The following is a 14,071-nucleotide window of genomic DNA, read 5'->3' as shown; positions in this document are numbered from 1 at the left end:
CAAGTAGAGGCTGCTGAAGACGACATCTGATCCCATGGCCTCAGGGTGGTCTTAAGACACGGGACGTAACGTAGGCCAAGGTGATAGGGTGATAGAAACGAAAGGAAACTAGGCTCAAATACCCAATGATCAAAACTCATGCCCTCATATATGAAATGCAACATGTATAGTGAACCCCATGAGCCATGGACCTGAGGATGCCTAGCGTGAATATGATGTCGATAAGGAGACAAATGAAGCAACATGAACTGATAGTGGTATGTGTAATGATGATGCGAAATGAGTATTGAACCCGAGATGGGTCGCTGTAAGGAGGGAATAAGATGTGAAGGGAATGAGATGAATCACAAGCGACGATAGAAAAACGACAGCGAAACAATGAATATGTGAAGAAAAGTGGTGATCAACTCAGATCAAACATGAAGTGAAGTCACATCAATAATGAATGTAATGATGGAAAGGACAATGACTTGGAGTCCTTAGGAGAAGGTCACTCATCTCTTTCACAAATAGATATGACGAAGCAATACAAACAACATGGGATCTCAGAGAGCTCACATACGAACTCCCAATAACGAACATACTCGATAAAAATGACCCCCAGACATCAATATACATACTCAATGATCGAGAACACTATGCACATACACACATGTGCTTATTATATTTTTTCTTTTCTTTTCATCATTTTTTTTTTTTTTTTTTTTTTTTTTTTTACATATATACAAACACGCGTACCCTGAACATGAACAAATGAACCCCAAAGATGATATCAATAACAAATGGACACACTCCCAAGTGATAAGGTAACAAACAAACTCTCTCTAACAAGATGACCTTCTCAAACTAAGGATCTCTAAACCAGTGTCCGCGAGATAGATGGTGGAAATGATGTGACTATCCTCCATGTGCTGAACTGAGGAGGCTCACCACTCAGGGTGGAGAGAATATGAGACAAACAAATAGTAGATAGGATAGGGAAGAAGAGATGAATAACACAACCAACAAGATAAGATGAAAGTGCAAATGTGCAGTGATAGGAAAAGATGATGAGAAAAACATGCCCTTAGGTCCAAGGCTCATGAAACTCCCAAACAATGCATGCATACATTAAAAGGCCCCTGTCCCGGTGTGAAAATGTGAGCAAGGCGATAAGAAAGAAAGGCTATAATACGCATGTGAGGCTCAATGGGCTAGCAACGGACTATGTATCACAAAGGAATAACAAGGTAATGGCTAACCGAAATGATGGCCACCCATCCTGCGACCATTGGTCTCAAACATAGTACCTCTTTAGCTGATCCACATTGGTTGGCTCTGAGAATCGGTTTCCGTCTAAATCCATCAGCCATGCAGCGCCCTCTGGGGTCAACTCCCTGATGAAATAAGGTCCGCTCCAGTTGGGTCTGAACTTCCCTCTAGGATCTCTGATCAATCCCCTGATGACTTTCAAGACTAAGTCACCTACATGTAGTGGTCTAGGCTTGACCCGCTTTTTGAAAGCGCGGGCCATCTTCCTCTGATATGCACGGACATGGTCTGCTGCTCTCAATCTCCTCTCATCTAGGAGATTGAGCTGATCAAATCGAGCCTGAGCCCAATCTGTCTCGGGTATCTGCTGCTCTAGTGCTACCCTCAACGAACCCATCTCAATCTCAACGGGGTAGCACCGCCTCCATGCCATATACCAATGAGTAAGGTGTGGCGCCTGTAGAGGTGCGAAAAGAGGTCCGATAAGCCCACAATGCAAATGGGAGCTTCTCCGACCAATCCCGAGAAGTCTCAATCATCCTCCGTAATATCCTCTTAATATTCTTATTCGCGGCCTCTACTGCCCCATTCGTCTGCGGCCTGTACGCAGACGATCTATGATGTCGAATGCCGTATCTCTGTACTAAGGTGTCAACCTCTCCTCTGAAATGTACCCCTCTATCTGAAATCAACTCATGAGGGACCCCATAGCGACAGATGATGTGTGATCTGATGAAACCAGCGACTCCAGCCGATGTCAATCTCGCATATGAGGCGGCCTCCACCCACTTGGTGAAGTAATCGATGGCGACCAGGATGAACTCATGACCACTGGAAGATTTCGGCGAAATCTTCCCGNCGAACGGTCTGAGTAGAGGACCGAAGTCAGAAGGAGCGTATCCGAGGGCAATGGCAGTGGCGAGAGGCACACGTTCAGGGCCGACCCATTGTCCAGAAGGACAGATGGGACTCGGCGGCCTGAACAACCGACAGATATGTAGAGTGGACGCGTGTGATCTGAGCCCTCCATGGCAAATCATCGTCTGAGAATACGATGCATGTGGCTCGGCCGGCCGTCATCATGTGGATCAATCCCTCGGGAGTGGTCGTGGTATCAACTCTGATCTGACTCAAAGCTCGAGTCAGTGCATCCCGATGAGTACTGGAGGACGCTAAGAGGCTCCAGATGGAAATACGAGCCTGAGTGCTCCGTAACTGTCTCAAGATCTCATCATCCTCGGCTCTGACCTCCTCGGGAGCGGACGTACCCTCAACTGGCCTAGCTGCTGCGGGAGGTGGCTGACGCATCACTCTACCTCCTCGGAGAACATACTGAATGTCCAGAGTCTGAGAATCATCAACATGTGGAGCCTGAACCTCCTCAACATCCGGGATCAAGATGAAAGGTGTCCGGACACTGTAATGCGGCAAAATCAATGGCTCAACAGTGGCAGCCTGCACCGATGCCCTCGGGAACCAATCGGAATGGAGCAGGCATGAGGACCTAGAGTCACCCCACTCATCTCATAAATCACATCTGGCATGATGGGCTCTGGGTCTGAATCGTCATCACTCAGCATGTGGATGTGGTCATCGATCTCATCAAACTCTAAGAAATGAATGCCATCGGCTGGTGGAGGGACTGCATGTGTGGTGTGAGCAGGCAACGGGTTCGTGGTCACACTCGGCTGACCCAAGTGTACCAAACCCTGGTCGATCAAATCCTGAATGGCATGCCTCAAAGCGGTGCATCGATCGGTCTCGTGTCCAGGCCCCTGATGGTATGCACAGTGTAGATCCATCCTGAACTGAGGCGGAATCGGCTGAGGCGGTGGTCTCGGAGTGAGAGCGGCCAATACTCCGGCCTCTGTGAGCTTCCGAAGAGCCTGGCTCAACGGCATGCCTATCTGGGAGAACTGTCTCTGCGTCCTCAAAGCAAAGGGAGCAGAAGTCTGCTGAGCTCTGGGTCGGGGATAAGGAGCTGCGGGTCTCGCAGTGAACTGAGCAGCATAGCATGGCTGTCCTGTAGCCGTATAAGAAATAGGAGGCCTCTCGATGCTCTGAGTAGCATAATAAGGCAAAGCCAAAGGCTGAGGCTGATATATCTGATCATAAGTCGGGTGAGGTGCCCGTGGCCTGTACTGCTGAGGCGTGTAAGATGGGCGAGCCTCGAGAAGCTGCGGAATAGGCTGATGACGCCTGAGAGGCCTCTGACTGGAGGAACTGATGGCACTCACATCTGTCGATCTCTGTCCTCCGAAGGGTTTCTTCCCTTAACATCACTAGGGGAAGAATCTGCCCACAACCTCTCGAGATGCCGTCCTCGACCATCATACAAAGCCAGAGCCAGAGATCCAAATCTGTAAAAGGTACCCCGACCACATGCCTGGCAAATCCTCGGCTGTAGGCTCCTCAAAACCATCTGAATCTGATCTCTCTCTGATGGTCTATCCACTATCTCGCAATCTTCCCACGCCAGCGGGAGATGAATGAAGAAACTGACTCGTCTGATCTCTGCCTAAGAGCTCGAGCTCCCTCCTCGATACGTCAACGACAGTATTAAATGCATACTGTCTCAAAATCTTGGGCCAGATCATCCCAAGTCCGACGACGTGATACATCCAAAGAAGCAACCAACGCTGCGCAGCGCCACCCAGAGACATGGGGAAGAGCATGATCATCTGAGCCCCGTCTAATCCATGAGCCCTCATGATCGTGCTGTAAAGCCTCAAATGGATGCGGGGGCACCCAATCCCATGTATCGCTCCATCTCTGGCATCCTGAACTTGGCCGGTAAAACTGGCCACTGGCACTCCATCAAAATCCTCCCAAGATAATGGCTCTGTCGGAAGTCCTCAACTGCCTCAACCCCTGCTCAAGCCTATCCATGCGAGCATGTGGGTCCTCTGAGGTCGGGGTAGGCACGGTGACGGGAGGCGGAGCACCTCGGTCTGACTATGTAGGGTGAACGGCATGGCCTGTGGTGCTGACTGACTGGGTGGAGGGGGTGGTGGCACTGTATGGTCAGACTGGGCACCATCCGGGGGCGGGACCTGCTGGGCTTGCTGCCCATCTATCCTCCGGCCAAGGCTAGCTATAGCCTCCTGAATCGAAGCCATGGCCTCAGCAAACTGATCGACGGTAACTATCTGTGAATCCATATCCCTCTGATCTGATCTCTGGTCTAACTGGTCGATACTCTGATCAATCTACCCCCAACTCTGATCCAAGAAGTCGAACCCAGACTGAACGTATCGGTACTCCTACAACAGTGGAAACACTAGATAGGTGCGGGGTAAGGGAAACTTCACAAAGAATGTCTATCAAACGTGTCAAAAGGTAGTCTGGAAGCAATCAACTGATATCCAATCCTGAGCAGATATATAAGAGACTACTGCGAAGGTAACTAAATCTGTCACTACTGAACCGGCTCTGAAGGCCCACAGATGCACCCACGTGTTCGGGAAGGAGAAACCTAATTGAAATGTCTAAGGCTCAAACTACAAGGTCAATGTGGCTCTAAAAGGAGATAGGTGGACTTTAAAAGATCCCTAGCAGAAGCGATCGTACCCTCCGGCGGTACGCAACCCTCTGCACGCCTCCGAAGAGACGGGCGCTTCCATGCAAGGTGGTCATCGCCTCCACACATGCACTACCTCGACATCCCAGGGGGTTTCCTATGGTGAAACCTCTCAAACTTTCAACGCTCAATGGTCAACTAAAGTGTACAGTGAATGGTGTGGGTGCATCCGAAAACCCTAAGAATCTAGAGCAGAAGAGGAAACACACTGGTCGCACGACTATCCATGAAACCTAACTCGGGGCTATACAGGTCTTCAATGATCGGACTCCAATCACCATCAAAGTGTCGCTCTCCTCCAGAATGCTCCCGTGCATCGATATAGCCCGTTGCTAGACCCTACTCCTAATCCCTGGCTCGGTCAAAGAGCAAGCACACAGAAGGTCTCACACTTGCAATAGTGAGAACCGAGATGAAAGGAATGACCGAAACCAAGAGAGTTGGAGGTAGGGGGATAGAAGTGAGACCCACATAGACAGACGACATGCAATCATGCAGAGGGAGGGCAGTCATGCATCATACAGTCAGGCAGAGCAGGATACATCACTTATGTTCACACAAGATAAGCGAGAATACGACAATCAAGACGAATAGTGATACAAACATCATGCTCACGGACGATCAAGATAATATACAAGCAAATGAATCAGCATGTCCAACCAAAATGATATACAGTGGTGAGTGTATGCATGTGAGGTGACCAGAACAATCATGGCAAAATCAGAGTCAATGTGCTAAGCAATACAAGACGATCAATCAACAACAGTCCAACACGTCTATGTCTCAAACGAATATATCAATGGAGCACATAAAACCATGGTATTGAAAATCTCAAACAAGACAAATCAGTTAACATAATCAACATGTCAAAATCCCAAATAGATATAACATCCAAGCATGCATAAAAAGCTATCAATGTGCAATCAAGAGATGAGCATCCACTGATCGACTCACCAGACGCCATGTTTGCTTCACTTTAAGTTCAAGCTTGACCCTCTAAAAATCCCCAGTGGAGTCGCCATTTTGTGGACCCCGCATTTCGGCTCAATGCGTTTCCCACTCGATGGCGAGTTCGCTTTTTAATTGAAAAATTGATTTTATTTATTGTTTAAAAAAAATGACTTGGAGTCGCCACTTATTTTTGTTTTATTTTAAAGGGTAAACAAAATAAGAAGAAAAACCCTAAGTGCGACTCCTTACTTTGGAAAAGGTGATCTACGAAAAAAACCGGATAGGGTTCGGGGGTCAGGTTACTTATCGGGAAGGTACGGTAAAAAACCGTAGCACCCCTCTAAGTCCCTAAAGTCGGGTCTCTACTAATAAAGTGAAACAATCATGGCAATCGATGAGGAAATCAATGAATATCCTGGATGATCATGCACATACGAGAATCGGAACATATATAGTGAAGTATCGGAATGAGAGTGATGCATACCTGGGCCACGAACGAGCAATGCGCTATCATAAGAATGAGATCAGTGTATAATAATGAACACAAAATATATCACATGCGTCACCAAAATAGAAATTAAAATTGTTTAAGAGAAAACTGGATTTTTGAATTTTATTTGAAAATTGGAATCTTAGAGATTATTTTGAGAATTAGATTCTTAGGAATTATATGTAAGAAATGAGAACTTTTTTAGAAATTATATTTGAAAGAAAATTGGGATTTTGAAGAATTATTTGAAGGTTCGGGATTTTTAAGAAAAAATTAAGTTACAAAAATTGAGATTATGGGAGTTAAATTTCGAAAGGGATCAGAATCATAAGCTATTTGAGGCGTAGAAATTATGAAAGTTGATGCGTAAAAATGGAAAATCTTAGAAATCATTCGAAGGCAGAATTTATAAAAATAATGAATAAGATGATAATAATAATGATAATAATAAGTAGTGGGGTAAATACGAGAATTGGAGCATGGGAAACGGGAAATTAAGTTCGGAAAATAGGACAATTGGATTTCAAATAGCTAAATTTAGGAATCGGAATTTTGAAGAATTAGACTCTACTGATTGAAATTTTTAAGAGAAATAAATGGATAAGTATGGAGTAATATTATTGATTTATCAGAACGATACTTGGGCGGATGGCTCTCAATAGTGAATAATGGGATTTTGAAAATTGGATTTGAAAGTCGAATCTTTGAATAACTGGACTCTATTTCATTGGAATTTTTAGAAGAAAGAAATAAGCAAACATGAAATTCATAACAATGATAACAAAGATGATATTTGAATGAATGAAAGTGGATGACAGAATTTTTGAGTCTCAAGGTTAAATATGAAAATCCGGTTTCGAAGAGTGAATTTTAATGATTGAAATAAATAAATAAATAAATAAACACGGAGCAATGATACTAATCAACAACAACAAAAATAATGTTTAAACGAATAAAAAGAGAATAGTGGAGTTTTTCTAATTGAGAATTTGAATTAGGGCATTGGATTTTTAAAGGATATGACTTTGAATAAATAGGCATGGTAGGGGGTTATAATACTAATTAACGAGAATAATATTTAGGCGAATAAAAATGGATGGTAGAATTTTGGGATTAAAGTTTTAATTAAGGCATGGGATTTTCGGAAGATTGGACTTCGAATAGACATGGAATAATGAGGATAAAATTTAGACGAACTGTGGAATTTTTAGGATTTGAAAAATTGAGTTAAGACAAGAGATTTTTGAAGGACTGGGTTTTAAATAAATAAACGAATATGAGATAATAATCCTAATTGATAAAAATAAGATTTAAACAAGTATTTGAAGAAACTAAATTAAGACAGGGGATTTTTGAAGGATTAGATTTTAAATAGCTAAATAAACATGGGATAATAATTCGATTTACGCAAATGTGATTTAAGCAAGTATTTGAAGAATTAAGTTAAAGCATGAGATTTTTGAAGGATTGGTATAAATAAATAGGTGAATGTATAGGATAATAATTCTCAGTGATGAACATAAAGTTTAAACGAGTATTTGAAAAAAACTGAATTACGGCATGGGATCTTCTTAAGGGATTAGAATTCGAACAATTAATAATACGGGACGATGATTCGATTTATGAAAATAAGATTTGAACAAGTATTCGAAGAATTAAATTAAAACTTAGGATTTTTGAAGGATTGACATAGATAGATAGGAGAATATAAGATAATAATTCTAGTTGATAAATATGAGATTTGAAAGGGTATTTGAAGGATTAAATTAAAACATGTGAACCTGATTTTCTTTATAGATCGGACTTTGAATAAATAATAGATGCGAGAATAATAATTCGAATTATGAAAATATGATTTAAGCAAGTATTTTGAAGCATTAAATTAAAAACTAGGATTTTTTTTTTTTAGGGATTGGCATGGATAGATAGGAGAATAATAATTCTAGTTGATAAATATGAGATTTAAAAGGGTATTTGAAAGAATTAAATTAAAACATGTGAACTTGATTTTCTTTTATAGATTGGACTTTGAATGAATAATGAATATGAGAATAATAATTCGAATTACGAAAATATGATTTGAGCAAATATTTTGAATATTAAATTAAAAACTAGGATTTTTTTTAGGGATTGGCATGGATAGATAGGAGAATAATAATTCTAGTTGATAAATATGAGATTTAAAAGGGTATTTGAAAGAATTAAATTAAAACATGTGAACTTGATTTTCTTTTATAGATTGGACTTTGAATGAATAATGAATATGAGAATAATAATTCGAATTACGAAAATATGATTTGAGCAAATATTTTGAAATATTAAATTAAAAACTAGGATTTCTCCGAAGGATTGGCATAGAGCCATTCACCTACACGAATTGGGTCTAGGATGCAACTCAAATCTGAGCCCAAAGTCTTTATGGCCAAGCCCAATACAAATACCTTTCCAGCATGGGCTCGAACTGGGGCTTCAAAAATGAGCCCATATCTGATGCTATGGGCAAGCCCAAAGCATCCACTGCCTTCACAAACCTGGGCCTTTCAGCTGGGACCCATCCTCTAAAGCCCAAATCCACTCTCATCTCCCTTTGGGCTGTTCAAACACATGCTCGTCTCCACTTCAGGCAGCGACGACGGAGGAACCGGAGATGAGAGGCGTCGCCGGGGCTCTCGAAGCTGGCCCAAGCTGCCGAAGCTCCGCGCCACCGCGTCGCGTGTGCGCGCTGCCACTGCCAGCACCGCCACGGATCCCTTCACGTTGTCTCTGGTGATCGGTGCTGGCATGTGGCCCTAACGTCGGCTGCCCCTCCTGGTGCTGATCCCGTCGCTTAAGCGCGTGAAGGCCATCGCTGGGCTGGTGAGATGGGATTTGCGTACCCATTGATAGCTTAGAGAGAGGATCCACAGAGAGGAAGATATAGAAGGAGTGAAATGGAGAGGTGCTTTAGAGAGATGAAAAGGTGGTGATGGAGAGAAGAAAGGTGACGACATGCATGGGACTTTGTTTGCATGAGAATACAAGAATGTGTGAGAGATGGCATGAAGATGATAAGGTGGGTATGGAGGTTGGAAATGGAACGGGATGGGGGTGGCTTTGTGCATGAGGCTTCATGCATGATGGTAGTAAGTGAGAGTAGCGGTGAAGTGGTAGATGAATATGGAGGGAACCATTGAGGATGATGGGGAACGGTAAAAAAAAAAAGGAAATGGATGGAGGCATGAGAACTTGACTGTTTGGGTACAAAGATTGGTGATGCCATGCGTGCATAAAAGTTGATGAAAGAAATGGGTTTAATGAGTGAGGAAAGTGGGTTGAGATGGGGTAGCTTGATGGGTATAGTGGACGACAATGGGTATGAGGATGTAAGAGGGCTTGACTATGGTGAGTATGGTGTTGGGAATGAGCACGGGATGGATAGGATATGGCCATGCAAAGGTGGAAGCGATGAGGTACGTGATGTGCTGATGGGCACGAAGACTCCTGAGAGGATGGGGGGTGGATGAATGACCCCATTCATGCATGACATCCAGTGCATTGAAAACGCCACAGTCCACCTGCTTTGTAAGGGTAAGTGCATCATTCTCCAAGCTGAAACAAAAAAGAAGTCTTTGTCCAGGCATTATGGTAGGAATAAGTTGCTTTTAAAGTGGGGGAATCCTGAGGACCAAGGATGAACGAGGGCAGCGTATAGAAACTGTAGGAATCAGTAGCCTCATGGGTCATTGGGTTGTCAAACAGACAGCTGGTCACCGCGTTTTCTGCTGGAAGAAGTCAGCGCCCCACGTCATGCTCATCAAAACCTGGTGTAACTACAACCTGGCTCTAGCAGCTTCTCAGCAGGCGAGCAAAAAAACAAGCATGCCCCGGAGCCCCAATCAACAAGAAAACAAAGTGATAAAGAAAGGAAGCAAAACATGGGGACATAATATGAACCTAGCTCTATTTTATGGGTGATCAAAGGAGCTAGGGGCAAGTATCATAAACAAGGGACAGAAGCATGTTTTCTTTTATCCACATCAAGTTCATGAATGAAACCATGCGTCAAATATTTGCAAGGAAAGCCCCGGGAGCCAAAGAAGAAATAAACAGAGCATATATACACAAACAACTTTAGCAAAGCAAATCAGTAGTCCTTGATGTCCAAAACAAACAACAGAGAGTGAAACGTACCTAGGAATCCAGAGACTTTTCTCTGCGTCACAGCAAAGGCACCACCTCCTCTGTTTTCTCTCAGTCACCCTTCCCCTCAAGCAACCAGCCACCGAATCCCTCCTTCCTCGTCCTCCCCCTTTTTGTTCCTCTGTTCGTGTCTTCTTCAGCAAGCCAACCCATCAATTTCCTGTTCCTTACATCAGCAAGCGTGCGGCCTCTGATGATCAGCATGGCCTATGGTATGCTTGGGCAGCTGATTTTCCGGGCATAGGGAAAAGGGGCCCCCCACTTACCTCAGCTGCGGCCCGACTCCTCTAATGTCCTTTCTTAAAAAAAAACTAACCCCTTGGCTCTTCAAAGGGGGTCTACACAATTATTAGGCATAAAGCAATAAGGTGGTTTTGGACACATGGCCATTTGTGATTGGATGACAGAGGAATAAGCTAATTAGATAAAAGATGAGAAATTCAAAGTTACATTTATAGATTAAAAAACCAGAGTTATTTTTAAATTCAATTGGTTAAAAAAATGAAATAATTCTCAAATTGTGAATTAAATCATTTTTCATATTTTTACTTGAAAAATAATCCAATTTTTTTAAAAATAAATGTTATTTATCATTTCAAGTATTTACATATCAGTTTAAAAAATAAATTTTTTTTCTTAGAGGTGTAAGCACAATCGAAACAACCAACAAACCGATCCAAACCAACAAAAACTAATCATATTGGTTTGATTTTCAAAATAAAAAAGGTCGATTTGAGAATTTCTTGCCTCCTGAGTAATAGAAATAAACAAAATCGATATTCTAAAACTTATATATAATTATTTAATATTTTATAAAAAAATTTATATTAGATTATACTAAAGTAATTTATTGTTTTTATACTATGGTCAAATTAATTATAAATTAATTTAAAATATTGTTAATATCAAATCAAAGTTAATTTCAATTAATTTTAAAAACAATTTAAACCTAAGGGTCTAATATAAACTAAAATTAATGATATTTGTGTTCAAAACAAATACAAATTTACAACTAGGTTTAGGATTAAAAAAAGTTATTAAGTTCGATTTTTTCACTCAAAATCTAATCGATTCAATTTTTATCACATATAAAACCGATTATATTAGTAAAAACCAACCCCTTATTTTTACAAGAAAAAGTGAAGGTATTTTTATCACAATGAAGTTAAAAAATAATGTCAAGTTAAATTTTCAAAATGTTTCCCTCTAAATCAAATAACCTTTTATTATTATTATTATTATTATTATGGAGAAACCGATTTATTCATTTTACCCAAATATTCATGAAAAGTATTTGTCCAAATTTTTACTTAATCATTTCAATTTTATGACATAATAAAATACATACATTCTACCTTAATTTTCTCAACTATAAAATTTTTGACAATTAGTAGTTGAATCTTGAAAATATGATATCATGGAGACATTATGACTTTTCTAAACTAAAAAATTAATACAAATTATTCTAATATTGTTAAAAGTACAACATGTATCATTGGAATAACAAATGTACAATGCAAATCACTAAATTAAGCACCTTTCCATATATATATATATATATATATATATATATATATATATATATATATATATTAATTTTTTATTAAAAAATAATTAAAAAATGATTATATAATTGAAGCTCCCCGTGAAAGTTGGGGAAAATAACCTCTTAATGAAGTTAAAATCAATTCAACTTTATACCAAGAAGTTTCTAGAATAATAATAATAACAATAACACACATGATTTAAATATTTAGGAATTTTCAAAAATAATAAGACACATGTATTAACCATAATTGGTAGTGTTAGATCTTTCAAATAGACAACTAAGGCCAACGTATACACAAGGGTAACACATGACAAGTAATAATTAAAATAGTATAAAATATTAAAAAAAATTATTATATCAAGAAAAATATAACTAATATTTTATTAAATTCAAAATATGAATGACTAAAAATATAGTATCGAATCTAAATCATTGAATAAAAGTATAAAATAATAAAACACGAGACTTTTTTTCACTGTACATAAAATTTTATGATTCGATGACATTTTTCAATAAGACATTAATTATTTTTTTTCTCGTACCATAGCTTTACCTTGAAATAAAGGATTATTTGATTAAAAGAGTAATTAAAAACCCAATTTTTAAAATATAATATTTCGTCATTTTTTTAACCATATTTTAACAAAAACACCCTCATTTTTTTCTTATAAAAATAACCTTATTTTTTTTAATTATAGGTAAATACTTGAAATAATTAAGGGTATTTATGTAAAAAAAAAAACGAATTACTTTTCTAGTAAAAATATTGGAGATGTTAAATTCATAAATATAAAGATTATTTTATTCCTTTTAACTAATTAATTATAAAATAAATATAGTGAAGAAAAATACTTGTATTATGATATATATAATAATATATGTTTTTATTTTATAATTTTGTATAATTTATATTAACAAAAGAAATTTATTTAAGGAAAATGAGACTTTAGAAAATATGACACATGTCCGAATGAGTAATGATATAAATGTAGAATATATTAAGTCTTTAAATAGAATGAATATTTATTAATTACGTGACAAATTTATCAACGAAAAAAGTCAAATTGCTTGAAAAATCAATCATTTCTTTGGAATATTGTACTATAATCTAGAAAATATTAATTTTATCACCCTTCTTTCTTACATTATCCATGTATTCAATGCTAAGTGATCATCCGATTAATTTCATTAAAAATAAAATAAAATATTTTCTATGGTTTTAATTTTTCATATTAAATAATAAGAAATTTGAAAAAAAATTAAAATTTTCACCAAATTAATAATTTAATAACATATAAAGACAAAATAAATACAATAATACCTAAATCATAAAAATAACTTAACTTTTTAAAAACCTTAAATATGATCATATTTAAACAAAAATGCACTTTATCAATTGAAAAAAACGAAAAAAGAAAATGAAAATTGCAAAACAATGCTAACACTTTGGAAACTCCTATTTTTTTTTTGGAGAACAAGACAAGAAGAAAATAAGAAAAATAAAAAATAAAAGATCGAAAAATATATTAAGATTATGTTTGGTTTTAGAAAGAAAAAAATATTTAAAAAATAATTTTTTTCATATTTAATTTTAATATGAAAAAAAGGAAAGAAATCAAATATAATTAACAATTTATATATATTTAAATTATTTTATCTTTATATAGAGGATGTAAAATGAATTTGAAAGAGTATATAACATAATTTATTGATTTTAAATTTATTTTTTATTTTTTATTTTTATTTATTTTTACTTTTTTACCCTCCGAAAATAAACTATATTTTTACTTTTGAAAATAAAATTTCTTTTTATGAACATAAACTTTTGACTCAAATTAGTAACTTAAGATTGAGGGTTTAAAGTCACAATTTTTTTTTTCTAATATAAAATGAAATTATATTTGGGGAGAACAAGATAATAATAAAAATACAAAAATAATACGATAAAAAAAAGAAAAAAATTATTGAAAATTTTATTTTAAATAGAATTTACCCCACTCAAATATATCATATAAAAATTCACATAATTATAATATGAATTTTTTTTTATTAAGTTCTTAGTAAAAATATG

This window comes from Vitis riparia, chromosome 13, assembly GCF_004353265.1.
Source record: "Vitis riparia cultivar Riparia Gloire de Montpellier isolate 1030 chromosome 13, EGFV_Vit.rip_1.0, whole genome shotgun sequence".
Lineage (NCBI taxonomy): Eukaryota > Viridiplantae > Streptophyta > Magnoliopsida > Vitales > Vitaceae > Vitis > Vitis riparia.
This window is presented reverse-complemented; position numbering follows the sequence as displayed.